This window comes from Myodes glareolus, chromosome 4 (genome assembly GCF_982192425.1).
Source record: "Myodes glareolus chromosome 4, mMyoGla1.1, whole genome shotgun sequence".
Lineage (NCBI taxonomy): Eukaryota > Metazoa > Chordata > Mammalia > Rodentia > Cricetidae > Myodes > Myodes glareolus.
In genome coordinates, this window is record NC_142029.1 from 89,670,301 (window position 1) to 89,683,811 (window position 13,511).

Genomic DNA, 13,511 nt, shown 5'->3' on the forward strand with positions numbered 1-13,511 from the left:
ATATTCACTAATATTAAAGCACTGTTGATAAAAGTAAAGGTGATGTGAATAGGGAAAGTTTGGCAAATAACCATTAGTGATGGAAGGATGGACGAAGAAAAGGAAGGAAAAGAGAATCTGAAAGGCAGAAGCAGTTGAGAGATGGGGAGCAGAGAACATTGCTCTATTCCCAACTGAACTATCGACACATCAAGAGCTGATGCCGATCCAGACAGGTGTCAGGGCTTGGGCAGTGCAGGGAATAGATGGGTCAGGGTCATGAGCCTTGAGAGCACAGGGAAGGAATAAGGACTCACCTGCAGCTGAACTGGGCAAGGAAAGGCCCAGCCTCTAAAACTCATTACACAAAGATTGGTCGTTGCAACATGTAAAGTCCAGTCTGAGGCCATGATGGGTGAAAGTCTTATTTAAGCAATGAGAAGAACAATCCTGCTACCCAAAGAGGATCTCATTACCTGTACAAGAAAAATAACAATGATTAGCCCTAACGATCTGTAAAATCAGAGTCTCGGAAATGAAGAAAATTAGGCTCCCCAGTGAAAAGTATGCCAGCCACACTGAGGTGATTATAGTTATCATCTATCAACCTGTAATCTGCCTTGCAAACATGCCTCCCATTCTCAAATTACTTACTGGTATTTTTCAGTTAAAATCCTCACACCCGTGAATATGTTTTCCAGAACGCTATAAAGGCCATGCAGAGACCCTGATCAAAAAAGTATCTTCGTCTGGCAAAGAAAGGTCGACAACCAGTACCAAATGTAAAGAAAGAAGCCTTCTCCTGAAATTACACAGAAACACAGCCTTCCACAGTCTCTGCTCTGTCCTCAGGAGTGTAAAGAGTGCTGATTCATGCCTGAGCAGCAAACAAGGTCACCCAAGACCTCCGAGTATTGACATACCTTTAGACACTACCAGTATGCCATATTCCTGGTCTTCTTTAGCCTCACACATGCTTTCTCCTTTCTCACACTCTCCATCAGAGTTTAGCATGTCATACTGCAAGCATGTCAGAGCTGAAGAGACAAAACCAAATATAAGAGGTTCATTCAGAGCACCCCATCAAGCATCAGGCAAGGAGCTAAGACTATTGCTAGCATTAAGGAAAAAGAAACAGTTAAAGGAAATAGCTGGATGTAGGAGGAACTGGCCTCTAAAGGGTAGCCCATGACCATAGACCCTAGAAAGGATTTCAGAAGAGCGAAGTTTCTCACTTCAAATATTGTAAATGGATTGGGTTGTGAGGAGGAAGATCAAAGCTCTGGTGTAGGGAGCTTGAGTCTACCTCCTATGAGCAGACAAGCGCTCCCATCACTTTCTTATCTTCATCCTGTCATAAACCCTCCTTACATCATTTCCAATACAATTTAGGCCTATACACAGGTAATTGGAGGAAATGAGAATGTTTGCTAAGAACAAAGAGGTGAACTAAACAACCAAGAGAAAGGACACCAGGAGTAGAGGCACAATAAAGAGGAGGAAAAAGAGGAGAAGCCCATACTGTGTACAGCAGAAGGAAGGGAAGGATGGAGAGGAAAGAAAATGCAGATGAACGCTGTGGGGTCCATGTATAAAAGGACGCAGGTCTTATATCTTATTCCTGACCTCCCAAACCCAATGCCCTTCCACAGTATCTCTGTCCACCAGCAATGGCCCCTTCCATCTGTCAGGATCTCACCTTGCAGGAAGCCCACCACTAGGGAGAGGCCCAGCAGGAGTAGCAGGAAGTGCTTTCCCATGTCAGTGGAATCCTAACCTTCTGTTAGTAGACATTGCAACCTGAGACTGCACTTTTGTTTTCAGGTCACCAAGACACAAATAATCACACAGAAACTATATTAGTTACAACACTGTTTGGCCAACGAGTTATGTGTATTCTTACTCAACTCTTGCATCTTAAATTAACCCATTTCTATTAATCTACATATTGCCACGAGGTTGTGGCTTACTGATAATGTTCTGGCATCTTTCTCCTTTGGTGGCTACGTGGCTTATCCCTCGACTCCAACTACTCTCTCTGTTTCTGTTCAGATTTCCTGTCTGGATTTACTCTGCTAAGCCATTGAGTGAAACAGCTGTAATCATTATCCAAAATACAAAAGGACAAGTCACATCAAGACAGACATTGTTGGGCTAGTTGGGCCACATCCTGAAAGCCACTTTAATAAGTCCTCATTCTCTAAGTTCTGTTCCAATAGAGAACCCTGACTAATATAGACCTCCTGGGTGACTCCATCCCTAGGAAGCTTTTTCAAATTAGTGTGAGTTCTCTTAGCTCCCATAGTCTTTTATTCTTGTTTTTCATTATTTGGTATGTCTTCATCTTCTGCTTCCAGCATCTTCTGACTTTCCACACCCCATGATACACTTCTTCCTTTGCAAAATGCAGGTCATGGATTTTAGGTTTACAGCCCCGTGACACCATGGCAGATCTGTGCCAACATGAGCCCTCAGATGTACCTTCTCAGCTGGAATTCACTATCAAAAAAATGAGACCTTTGTCCCATCACCAGTTTTACAGGGGTAAAACATAGAGACAAAAAAGTCAAAAGTAAAAGGGAAAATGACTACCAACAACTAGGCTCACAATCTGACTGCTTGGAGTCCGATTAAGTGACTCATAATTTATTCTCTGAAAATGTGGAATCTATTTACAAATGCCCACAGACGCCTCTCCCCAAATAAGCAGACTCAGGAAAGAACATGTAATGTTATAAAATGTAGCATCTATAAAATAAGTGAGATACTAACTAATTTATTTTCTAGTCAAATACCATACTACATGACAGGCAATTGATATGAGACCAAGAGACCAATTCTCTCATTTTCTCTTTCATTCATTCTTTCTCCAATAACCTGGTCATCCCACACTGTATATCTTTTCCTTCAGTTTCTATAAATTTGTGTCTGGTAAAGAATTACCATGGAACCTTGTCACATTGTTTCCATTACAATAGTAGACATCATATTGGCTTAAGGACAGATCTATTTTGCTACACACAGACACCTTAAATGCACTCCCTCCTCTGAAAAAGCAATGTCAGCAAGCTTCCTGGGATACTTAAGTTTCTAGATTCCCTTCCAGAACAAACTCAAAATGAGAGTTTGTGGTTTTCTTCTTTCCCTATATATATCGATACAAAGGATTCCATACTTTTCCACTTCTGAAGTGTATTATGAAAGGAACTAGACTAAATTCCTTAATTATAGGGTAGTATTTCCCAAGATTGGGAACCAGAATCTTTTTCTGGATGTTTCCCTTGTGCAAAGGTGTGGCCAGAGAGATGGTCACAGATCCCACTGGGATGGCTGAAGCACTGGGCCCACTGGATCACATTACTTGAGGTCTTCAGACTAAGATAACTAGAAGCCCCAGTGTGCTAGATCCAACATCAGCTGTTGCTCAAATCAAATCTGTAGCTCTGTCTCTCTGAACCCTCATAGGTGATACTGCATGTGGACCCCAGACTGACAGACTCATTCCTTCCTCCCACAACATCAGAGACAGCCTGACTACAGTGATACTGTCTATTGCTCATCACCAACTTGGCACAGAACCTCCAGCTGCTTCTGAAACTTATAAAAATGTCCTCGACTCGGTCATGTATGCCTGAACTTTCTTCAGAGTTCTTGCTATCCTGCTGCCTGTCTATAGCATCAAGTATTTCCCCAAAATATATCTTGCCCTACCGTATAATCAGTCACTATCTTGACACCTTCTACAGTTGATGGAACTAAGAATTTTTTTCAGAATTTTCTTTTTTTTATATTTAAATTCAAAGTTTATTAAATTATAAAAGTTTCCATTTCTGCCCCTCCTCCCAACACCCTCCCACTCCCCCCACTCCCCCTCCTCCTCCCTCTAAATCCCTAAGAGCAGTCAGGGTTTCCTGCCCTGTGGGAAGTTCAAGTTCCTCCCCCTTCCATCCAGGTCCAGGAAGGTGAGTATCCAAACAGACTGGATCCCAAAAATCCAGTATATGCAGAGGAAAAAAGTCCCAGTGTCATTGTCAATGGCTTTTCAGATAGACTCCGGGCCAGCCACATTCAGAAAATCCGGCCATTTTCAGAGAATCTGGTTGGATCACGTGCTCGTTCAGTCCCAGTCCAACTGGCCTTGGTGAACTCTCATTAGATCAGTCCCCTTGTATCAGTGGGTGATCGCACCCCTCGCAGTCCTGATTTCTTTTTTCAGGTCCTTTGTCCTTCTGCTCCTCATTTGGACCATGGGGGGCTCAGTCCGGTGCTCCAATGTGGGTCTCTGTCTGTATCGCCATCCATCGTTGGATGAAGGTTCCCTCTGGTCTTGCCTTCTTTGCTCATGTTCTCTTTCCTTCTGTTACTCGTTTGGACCTAGGGAGTTAAGTCCAGTCTCCAATGTGGGTCTCTGTCTCTATCTCCATCCATCGCCAGATGAAGGTTCTATGGTGATCAGCAAAATCTTCATCAGTATGGTTATAGACCAAGGCCGGTTCAGGCACACTCTCCTTTGTCCAGAGAACAATCTGGGGATCCCTCCTTGGACCTGGGATCCCATTTATAATCAAGTATCTTGTAAACCCTAAAATGACTCCCTTAGTTGAGATATATTCTTCCCTGATTCCATATCAATCCTTCCTTCCTTCCCCCATCTCAGTCCCCCGAGTTTTCCCCATTCCTTCCCTACTTCCTTCTCTCTAACCCTCTCCCCTTCCAACAACACTCCCACCCACACTCCCATGCACCCGAAGTTACCTGGGACTCTTGTCTATTTCCAATCTCCAGGAAGATAAGTACATGATTTTCTTCAGGTTCACCTTCTCATTTACCTTCTCTAGGATCTCGAATAATAGGCTCAAAGACCTTTAATTAGGGCTAGAAACCACTTATGAGTGAATACATACCATATTCCTCTTTTTGGGTCTGGCTTACCTCACTCAGTAAAGCGTTTTCTATGTCCATCCATTTGCATGCAAAATTCAAGATGTCATTGTTTTTTACCGCTGAGTAAAACTCTATTGTATATATGTTCCACACCTTTTTTAACCATTCTTCTATTGAGGGGCACCTAGGTTGTTTCCAGGTTCTAGCTATAACAAATAGTGCTGCTATGAACATAGTTGAACAAATGCTTTTGTGGTATGATAGGGCATCTCTTGGGTATATTCCCAAGAGTGGAATTGCTGGGTCTTGAGGGAGGTTGACTCCCAATTTCCTGAGAAACCGCAACACTGATTTCCACAGTGGCTGCACAAGTTTGCATTCCCAACAACAATGGATGAGAGTTCCCCTCTCTCCACATCCTCTCCAACATAGGCTATCATTGGTGTTTTTGACTTTAGTTAATCTGACCGGTGTAAAATGGTATCCCATAGTTGTTTTGATTTGCATTTCCCTAATTGCTAAGTATGTTGAGCATGACCTTAAGTGTCTTTGTCCATTCGGAGTTCTTCTGCTGAGAATTCTCTGTTCAGATCAGCACCCCATTTTGTAATTGGTTTAATTAGAGTTTTATTGTCTAGTTTCTTGAGTTCTTTGTATATTTTGGAGATCACGCCTTTATCTGATGAGGGGTTGGTGAAGATCTTCTCCCAGTCAGAAGGTAGCCTTTTTGTCTTACTGACAGTGTCCTTTGCTTTACAGAAGCTTCTCAGTTTCAGGAGGTCCCATTTATTCATTGATTCTCTTATTGTCTGTGCTACTGGGGTTCTACCTAAGAAGTGATCTCCTGTGCCTATGTCTTGTAGACTACTTCCCACTTTCTCTTCTATCTGGTTCAAAGTGGTCAGATTAATGTTGTGGTCTTTAATCCATTTGGACTTGAGTTTTGTGCATGGTGATAGATATGGATCTACTTTCATTCTTCTACAGTTTGACATCCAGTTATGTCAGCACCATTTGTTAAAGATGCTTTCCTTCTTCCATTGCATACCTTTAGCCCCCTTGTCGAAAATCAAGTGTTCATAGGTTTGTGGGTTAATATCTGGGTCTTCTATTCGATTCCATAAGTCGACTTCTCTGTTCTTTTCCCAGTACCAAACAGTTTTCAATACTGTAGCTGTGTAATAGAGTTTGAAGTCAGGGATGGTTATACCTCCAGATGTTCCGTTATTATATGAGATTGTTTTGGCTATCCTGGGATTTTTTTTGTTTTTCGATATAAAATTAATTATTATTCTCTCAAGGTCTGTGAAGAAGTTTGATGGGATTTTGATGGGGATTGCATTGAATCTATAGATTGCTCTTGGTAGAATTGCCATTTTTACTATGTTGATCCTCCCAATCAAGGGAGATCTTTCCATTTTCTGGTATCCTCCTCAATTTCTTTCTTCAAAGACTTAAAGTTCTTGTCAAATAGGTCTTTCACTTCCTTGGTCAGAGTTATCCCAAGATATTTTATGCTATTTGTGGCTATCGTGAAAGGTGAAGTTTCTCTGATTTCCCTCCCTGCTTCTTTATCCTTTGTGTATAGGAGGGCAACTGATTTTTTGGAGTTGATCTTGTATCCTGCCACATTACTAAAGGTGTTTATCAGCTGTAAGAGTTCTTTTGTAGAGTTTTTGGGATCGCTCATGTATACTATCATATCGTCTGCAAATAACGAGAGTTTAACTTCTTCCTTTCCAATTCGAATCCCCTTGATCCCTTTATGTTGTCATATTGCTATTGCTAGAACTTCTAGCACTATATTGAACAGGTATGGGGAGAGTGGACAGCCTTATCTTGTTCCTGATTTCAATAGAATATCTTTGAGTTTTCTCCGTTCAGTTTGATGTTAGCTGTCAGCTTGCTGTAAATAACTTTTATTATATTTAGGTATGATCCTTGTATCCCCAACCTCTCCAACACCTTTATCATAAAGGGATGTTGAATTTTGTCAAATGCTTTTTCAGCATCTAATGAGATGATCATATGTTTTTTTTCTTTCAGTTTATTTATATGATGGATTACATTGATGGATTTGTGTATGTTGAACCAGCCCTGCATCTCTGGAATGAAGCCTACTTGATCATAATGGATAATTTTTCTAATGTGTTCTTGAATTCGGTTTGCCAGGATTTTGTTGAGAATTTTTACGTCGATGTTCATGAGTGAGATTGGCCTGTAATTCTCTTTCTTGGTTGTGTCTTTAAGTGGTTTTGGTATTAGGGTAACTGTAGCTTCACAAAAAGAGTTTGGCAATGACTCTTCTGTTTCTATATTGTGAAATACCTTAAGGAGTATAGGTATCAGCTCTTCTTGAAAGTTCTGGTAGAATTCTGCATTGAAACCATCTGGCCCTGTGCTTTTTTTGGTCAGGAGGTTTTTGATAACTGCTTCTAATTCTTCGCGACTAACAGGTCTATTTAGATTGTATACCTGGTCTGGATTTAACTTTGGTAAATGGTATTTATCTAAAAATCAATACATTTCTCATTCATTTTCCAACTTTGTGGCATATAAACTTTCGTATTAAGATCTAATGATTCTCTGAATTTCCTCTATGTCTGTTGTTATGTCCCCCTTTTCATTTCTGATCTTTTTAATTTGAGTGTTCTCTCTCTGCCGTTTGATTAGTTTGGCTAGGGGTTTGTCAATCTTGTTGATTTTCTCCAAGAACCAACTTTTTGTTTCGTTGATTTTTTTGGATTGTTTTCTGTGTTTCTATTTTGTTGATTTCAGCCCTCAGTTTCATTATTTCCAATCTTTTACTCCTCCTGGGAGAGTCTGGTTCTTTTTTTCTAGAGCTTTGAGGTGTGCTGTTAAGTCTCCAATGTGTGCTTTCTCCGTTTTCTTTAATTGGGAACTTAGTGCTATGAAATTTCCTCTTAGCACTGCTTTCATTGTGTCCCATAGATTATAGTATGTTGTGTCTTTATTTTCATTAAATTCAAGGAAGACTTTAACTTCTTTCTTTATTTCTTCCTTGACCCAGGGATGATTCAGTAGTTGACTGTTCAACTTCCACACGTTTGTAGGCTTTCTGGTGTTAGAATTGTTATTGAATTGTAACTTTATTCCATGGTGATCCGACAAGACACAGGTGGTTACTAATATTTTTTTGTATCTATGGAAGTTTGCTTTGTTACCGAGTATGTGGTCAATTTTTGAGAAGGTTCCATGAGCTGCAGAGAAGAAGGTATATTCTTTCCCTTTTGGGTGGAATGATCTATAGATATCTGTTAAGTCCGTTTGATTCATTACCTCTAGTAATTCTCTTATTTCTCTGCTGAGTTTCTGTTTGATTGACCTGTCCATTGGTGAGAGAGGTGTGTTGAAGTCTCCTACTATTAGTGTGTGTGGTTTGATGACTGCCTTGAGTTCTAAAAGTTTTTCTTTTACATAAGTGGGTGCTTTTATATTAGGGGCATAGATATTCAGGATTGAGACTTCCTCCTGACTAATTGTTCCTGTTATGAGTATAAAATGTCCATCTCCATCTCTTCTGATTGATTTTAGTTTGAAGTCAGTTTTGTTAGATATTAGAATGGCCACGCCCACTTGTTTCTTAGGTCCGTTTGCTTGGAAAAGCTTTTCCCAACCCTTTACTCTGAGTAGATGTCTATCTTTGTGGTTGAGGTATGTTTCTTGTAAACAGCAGAATGTTGGATCCTGTTTTCGTATCCAATCTCTTAGTCTGTGCCTTTTTATAGGTGAATTGAGTCCATTAATATTAAGTGATATTAATGACCAGCGGTTGTTGATTCCGGTTATTATTTGTGTGTGTGTGTGTGTGTTGTAGAGTTTGTGTGTTTCTCTTCTTTGAGTTGTGGTTGTGAAGGGTCGCTAAATGTCTGGCTTATTTTAGGCAGTGATGGCAATGTTGGATTCCTTGGGTTGCGATTTTCCTTCTATTACTTTCTGTAAGGCTGGATTTGTGGCTACAAATTGTTTAAATTTATTTTTATCCTGGAATATTTTGTTTTCTCCATTGATAGTGAATGATAGCTTGGCTGGGTATAGTAGTCTGGGTTTGCATCCATGGTCTCTTAGATTCTGCAGTACCTCTATGTAGGATCTTCTGGCTTTCATGGTTTCCATAGAGAAGTCTGGTGTAACCCTGATAGGTTTACCTTTATAAGTCACTTGACCTTTTTCCTTTGCAGCTCTTAATACTCTTTCTTTAATTTGAATGTTTTGTGTTTTGATTATTATGTGACGAGGGGTTTTTTTTTTTTTTTGATCCAGTCTATTCGGTGTTCTGTATGCTTCTTGAACCTTCATAGGAACATCGTTCTTTAGATTGGGAAAGTTTTCTTCTATAATTTTGTTGATTATATTTTCTGGGCCTTTGATCTGCAGTTCTTCTCCGTCTTCAATCCCTATTACTCTTAGATTTGTTTTTTTTTGAAAGTAATTTTATTAAATTATAAAAAGTTTCCATTTACGCCCCTCCTCCCAACGCCCTCCCACTCCCCCCCCTCCCTCTCCTCCTCCCTCTTTGTCCCCAAGGGCAGTCAGGGTCTCCTGCCCTGTGGGAAGTCCAAGTTCCTCCACCCCTCCCTCCAAGTCCAGGAAGGTGAGCATCCAAACAGACTGGATCCCAAAAATCCAGTATATACAGAAGAAACCAGTCCCAGTGTCATTGTCAATGGCTTCTCAGAAAGACTGCAGGCCAGCCACATTCAGAAAATCCGGCCACATTCAGAGAATCTGGTTGGATCACATGCTCGTTCAGTCACGGTCCATCTGGCCTTGGTAAACTCTCATTAGATCCGACCCCTTGTATCAGTGGGTGATAGTATCCCTCGCAGTCCTTCGTCATTTTCTTCCTCCTTCTGCTCCTCATTTGGATCTTGGGGGGCTCAGTTCGGTGCTCCAACGCAGGCCTCCATCTGTATCGCCATCCAACGCCAGATGAAGGATCTATGGAGATAAGCAAAATATTCATCAGTATGGTCACGGGCCAAGGCTGGTTCAGGCACCCCCTCCTCTGTCCAGAGAACAATCTGGGGATCTCTCCTTGGACCTGGGATCCCATATATAATCAAGTTTCCTGTAAACTCTAAAATGACTCCCTTAGTTGAAATATATTCTTCCCTGATCCCACATTCATCCTTCCTCCCTTCCCCCCATCTCGGTCAACCGAGCTTTCTCCATTCCTCCCCTACTCCCTTCTCTCTAACCCTCTCCCCTTCCAACAACCCTCCCACCCCCCACCCCCCATGCACCCAAGGTTACCTGGGACTCTTGACTATTTCCTACCTCCTGGCGGATAGCTAAATAATCTTCATCAGGTTCATCTTCTTATTTAGCTTCTCTAGGATCACGAATAATAGGCTCAAAGACCTTAAATTATGGTTAGAATCCACTTATGAGTGAATACATACCGTGTTCCTCTTTTTGGGTCTGGCTTACCTCACTCAGTAAAGCGTTTTCTATGTCCATCCATTTGCATGCAAAATTCAAGATGTCATTATTTTTTACCGCTGAGTAAAACTCTAATGTGTATATGTTCCACACCTTTTTTAACCATTCTTCTATTGAGGGGCACCTAGGTTGTTTCCAGGTTCTAGCTATTGTTCACTATCAACGGAGAAAACAAAATATTCCAGGATAAAAACAAATTTAAACAATACGTAGCTACTAATCCAGCCTTACAGAGAATACTAGAAGGAAAATCACAACCCAAGAAATCCAACATTCCCAACACTGCCTACATTAACTCAGACATCTAGCGACCCTTCACAAGCACAACTCAAAGAAGGAAAACACATACACGCTACTACCCAAAAAAATGACCGGAGTCATCGATCACTGGTCATTAATATCACTTAATATCAGTGGTCTCAACTCACCTATAAAGAGGCACAGACTTAGAGATTGGATACGAAAACAGGATCCAACATTCTGCTGTCTACAAGAAACACACCTCAACCACAAAGACAGACACCTACTCAGAGTAAAGGGTTGGGAAAAGGTTTTCCAAGCAAATGGACCTAAGAAACAAGCAGGTGTGGCCATTCTAATATCTAACAAAATCGACTTCAAACTAAAATCAATCAGAAGAGATGGAGATGGACATTTCATACTCATAACAGGAACAATTCATCAGGAAGAAGTCTCAATCTTGAATATCTATGCCCCTAATATAAAGGCACCCACATATGTAAAAGAAACTCTTCTAGAACTCAAGGCAGTCATCAAACCACACACACTAATAGTAGGAGACTTCAACACTCCTCTCTCACCAATGGACAGGTCAATCAGACAGAAACCTAACAGAGAAATAAGAGATTTACTGGAGGTACTGAATCAAACGGACTTAACAGACATCTATAGAACACTCCACCCAAATAGGAAAGAGTATACCTTCTTCTCTGCAGCCCATGGAACCTTCTCGAAAATTGACCACATACTTGGTAACAAAGCAAACTTCCACAGATACAAAAAAATATTAGTGACCACCTGTGTCTTGTCAGATCACCATGGATTAAAATTAGAATTCAACAACAATGGTACCCCCAGGAAGCCAACAAACTCATGGAAGTTGAACAGTCAACTACTAAATCACCCCTGGGTCAAGGAAGAAATAAAGAAAGAAATTAAAGTCTTCCTTGAATATAATGAAAACAAAGACACAACGTATTCAAACCTATTGGACACAATGAAAGCAGTGCTAAGAGGAAAGTTCATAGCACTAAGTGCCCACCTAAAGAAAACAGAGAAAGCACACATTGGAGACTTAACAACACACTTGAAAGCTCTAGAAAAAAAAGAAGCTGATTTACCAAGGAGGAGTAGAAGACTGGAAATAATTAAATTGAGGGCTGAAATCAACAAAATAGAAACACAGAAAACAATTCAAAGAATCAATGAAGCAAAAAGCTGGTTCTTGGAGAAAATTAACAAGATTGACAAACCCCTATCCAAACTAATCAAACGGCAGAGAGAGAACTTGCAAATTAATAGGATCAGAAATGAAAAGGGGGACATAATCACAGACACGGAGGAAATTCAGAGAATCATTAGATCTTACTACGAAAGTTTATATGCCACAAAGTTGGAAAATGTAAAAGAAATGGACATTTTTTTAGATAAGTACCATATACCAAAGTTGAACCAAGACTAGATTTGGTTTTTTTATTGTGTCCCAGATTTCCTGAATGTTTTGTGATGAGAATTTGTTGGATTTGCCATTTTCTTTGACCAGAGCATTTATTTTCTCTATGGTATCTTCAGAATCTGAGATTCGTTCTTCTATCTCTTTTATTCTATTTGTTATGCTTGATTCTGTAGTCTCTGTTCGTTTACCTAGATTTTCCATATCCAGCCGGTTCTCGGTTTGTGTTTTCTTCGTTGCCTCCATTTCAGTTTTCAATTCTTGAACTGTTTCCTTTACCTGTTTGATTGTTTTTTCTTGGTTTCTCAGGGTATCATTCATGGATTTACTTATTTCTTCAAACTTTTTGTTATATTTCTCATCCATTTCTATACTCATTTCTTCAAACTTTTTGTTATATTTCTCATCCAATTCTTTAAGGGAGTTATTCATATCCTGTTTAAGGGACTCTATTGCTTTTATAATGGCACTTTTTTCCACTTCTTCTGGGTTAAGGTCTTCAAGTCCTTCTATTGTAGGGTCCTTGGGATTTGGTGTTTTCATGTTGTTTTTCAGATTGTTGGACGAGTTCTTGCCATGGTGTCTGCCCATCTCTTCCTTCAAATGCTCTCTATTGGAACTTCTGGTACCGGGTCAGGTTCCCTTGTTGGGCAGGGACTTAACTGACAGAATGCCCACCTTTCCTCAAGCAGGCTATTGAAGCACAGGCACTCCCTCTTTTCGGGATACACCTACAGCGCAGGCCCAGTGCACAAGGCAGTTGAGCTGGGAAAATTTTATGGCCCCAGGGGGAAGGGAGAAATATAGGAATTTGTACCTGGATGAAAGCTGGGATGGCAGGCGGCAGAGCTTAGCAGGTTGGAGCCAGCACTGCAGGGTGACTTGGGAAGTCTATGGGATCGGGGAAAGCCCGAGCTCCTCCTTGCAGGGCCCCTGCCGCGGGCCAGAAGCAAACTCAATCCCCTCTCATGCCTTCTTAAGCACTGATAGGAGAAGGTATCCAGGAAAAGACTACAATGGAGACATACACATTAATTAATTAATTTTTAATGCTTTATTTCTTAAAATTATAAAATAATTACATAATTTTCCTCTCATACACCCCAACCTTTTCTCTCTCAAATTCATGGCCTCTTTTACTTTAATTGTTGTTACACACACACATACACACATTTATAATATTTATATTTCCTTTTGTTTTCTGTGTCTATTCTTTCTTCCTTGCATCTGCATGAGTAGTTTCATTCTTAAGGATTCCTTTCTAGTACTCTCCATCCATCCTGGCTTTCACTCTTCTCCATCAGAACTAAGGAAATACAATTACCAATACCCCAGGCACTAGAAATCAGACAGATAACTCAGAAGGTAAAGGTGCTTCCACACAAGCCTGAGGTCCTGAGTTCAATCTCTAGGACTCATGGAAACATGGAAGGAGAGAACCAACTCCACAAAGTTGTCATGTGCAACTCCACAGCAACTCCACAGGTGC

The 13,511-nt window shown here is 40.6% G+C and overlaps 1 pseudogene; it reads right to left on the minus strand.

The window, feature by feature from the left end:
* Window positions 1–330: 330 nt before the first annotated feature.
* Window positions 331–1,739, minus strand: LOC148122380 (prostate and testis expressed protein 14-like; annotated as a pseudogene).
* Window positions 1,740–13,511: the final 11,772 nt, after the last annotated feature.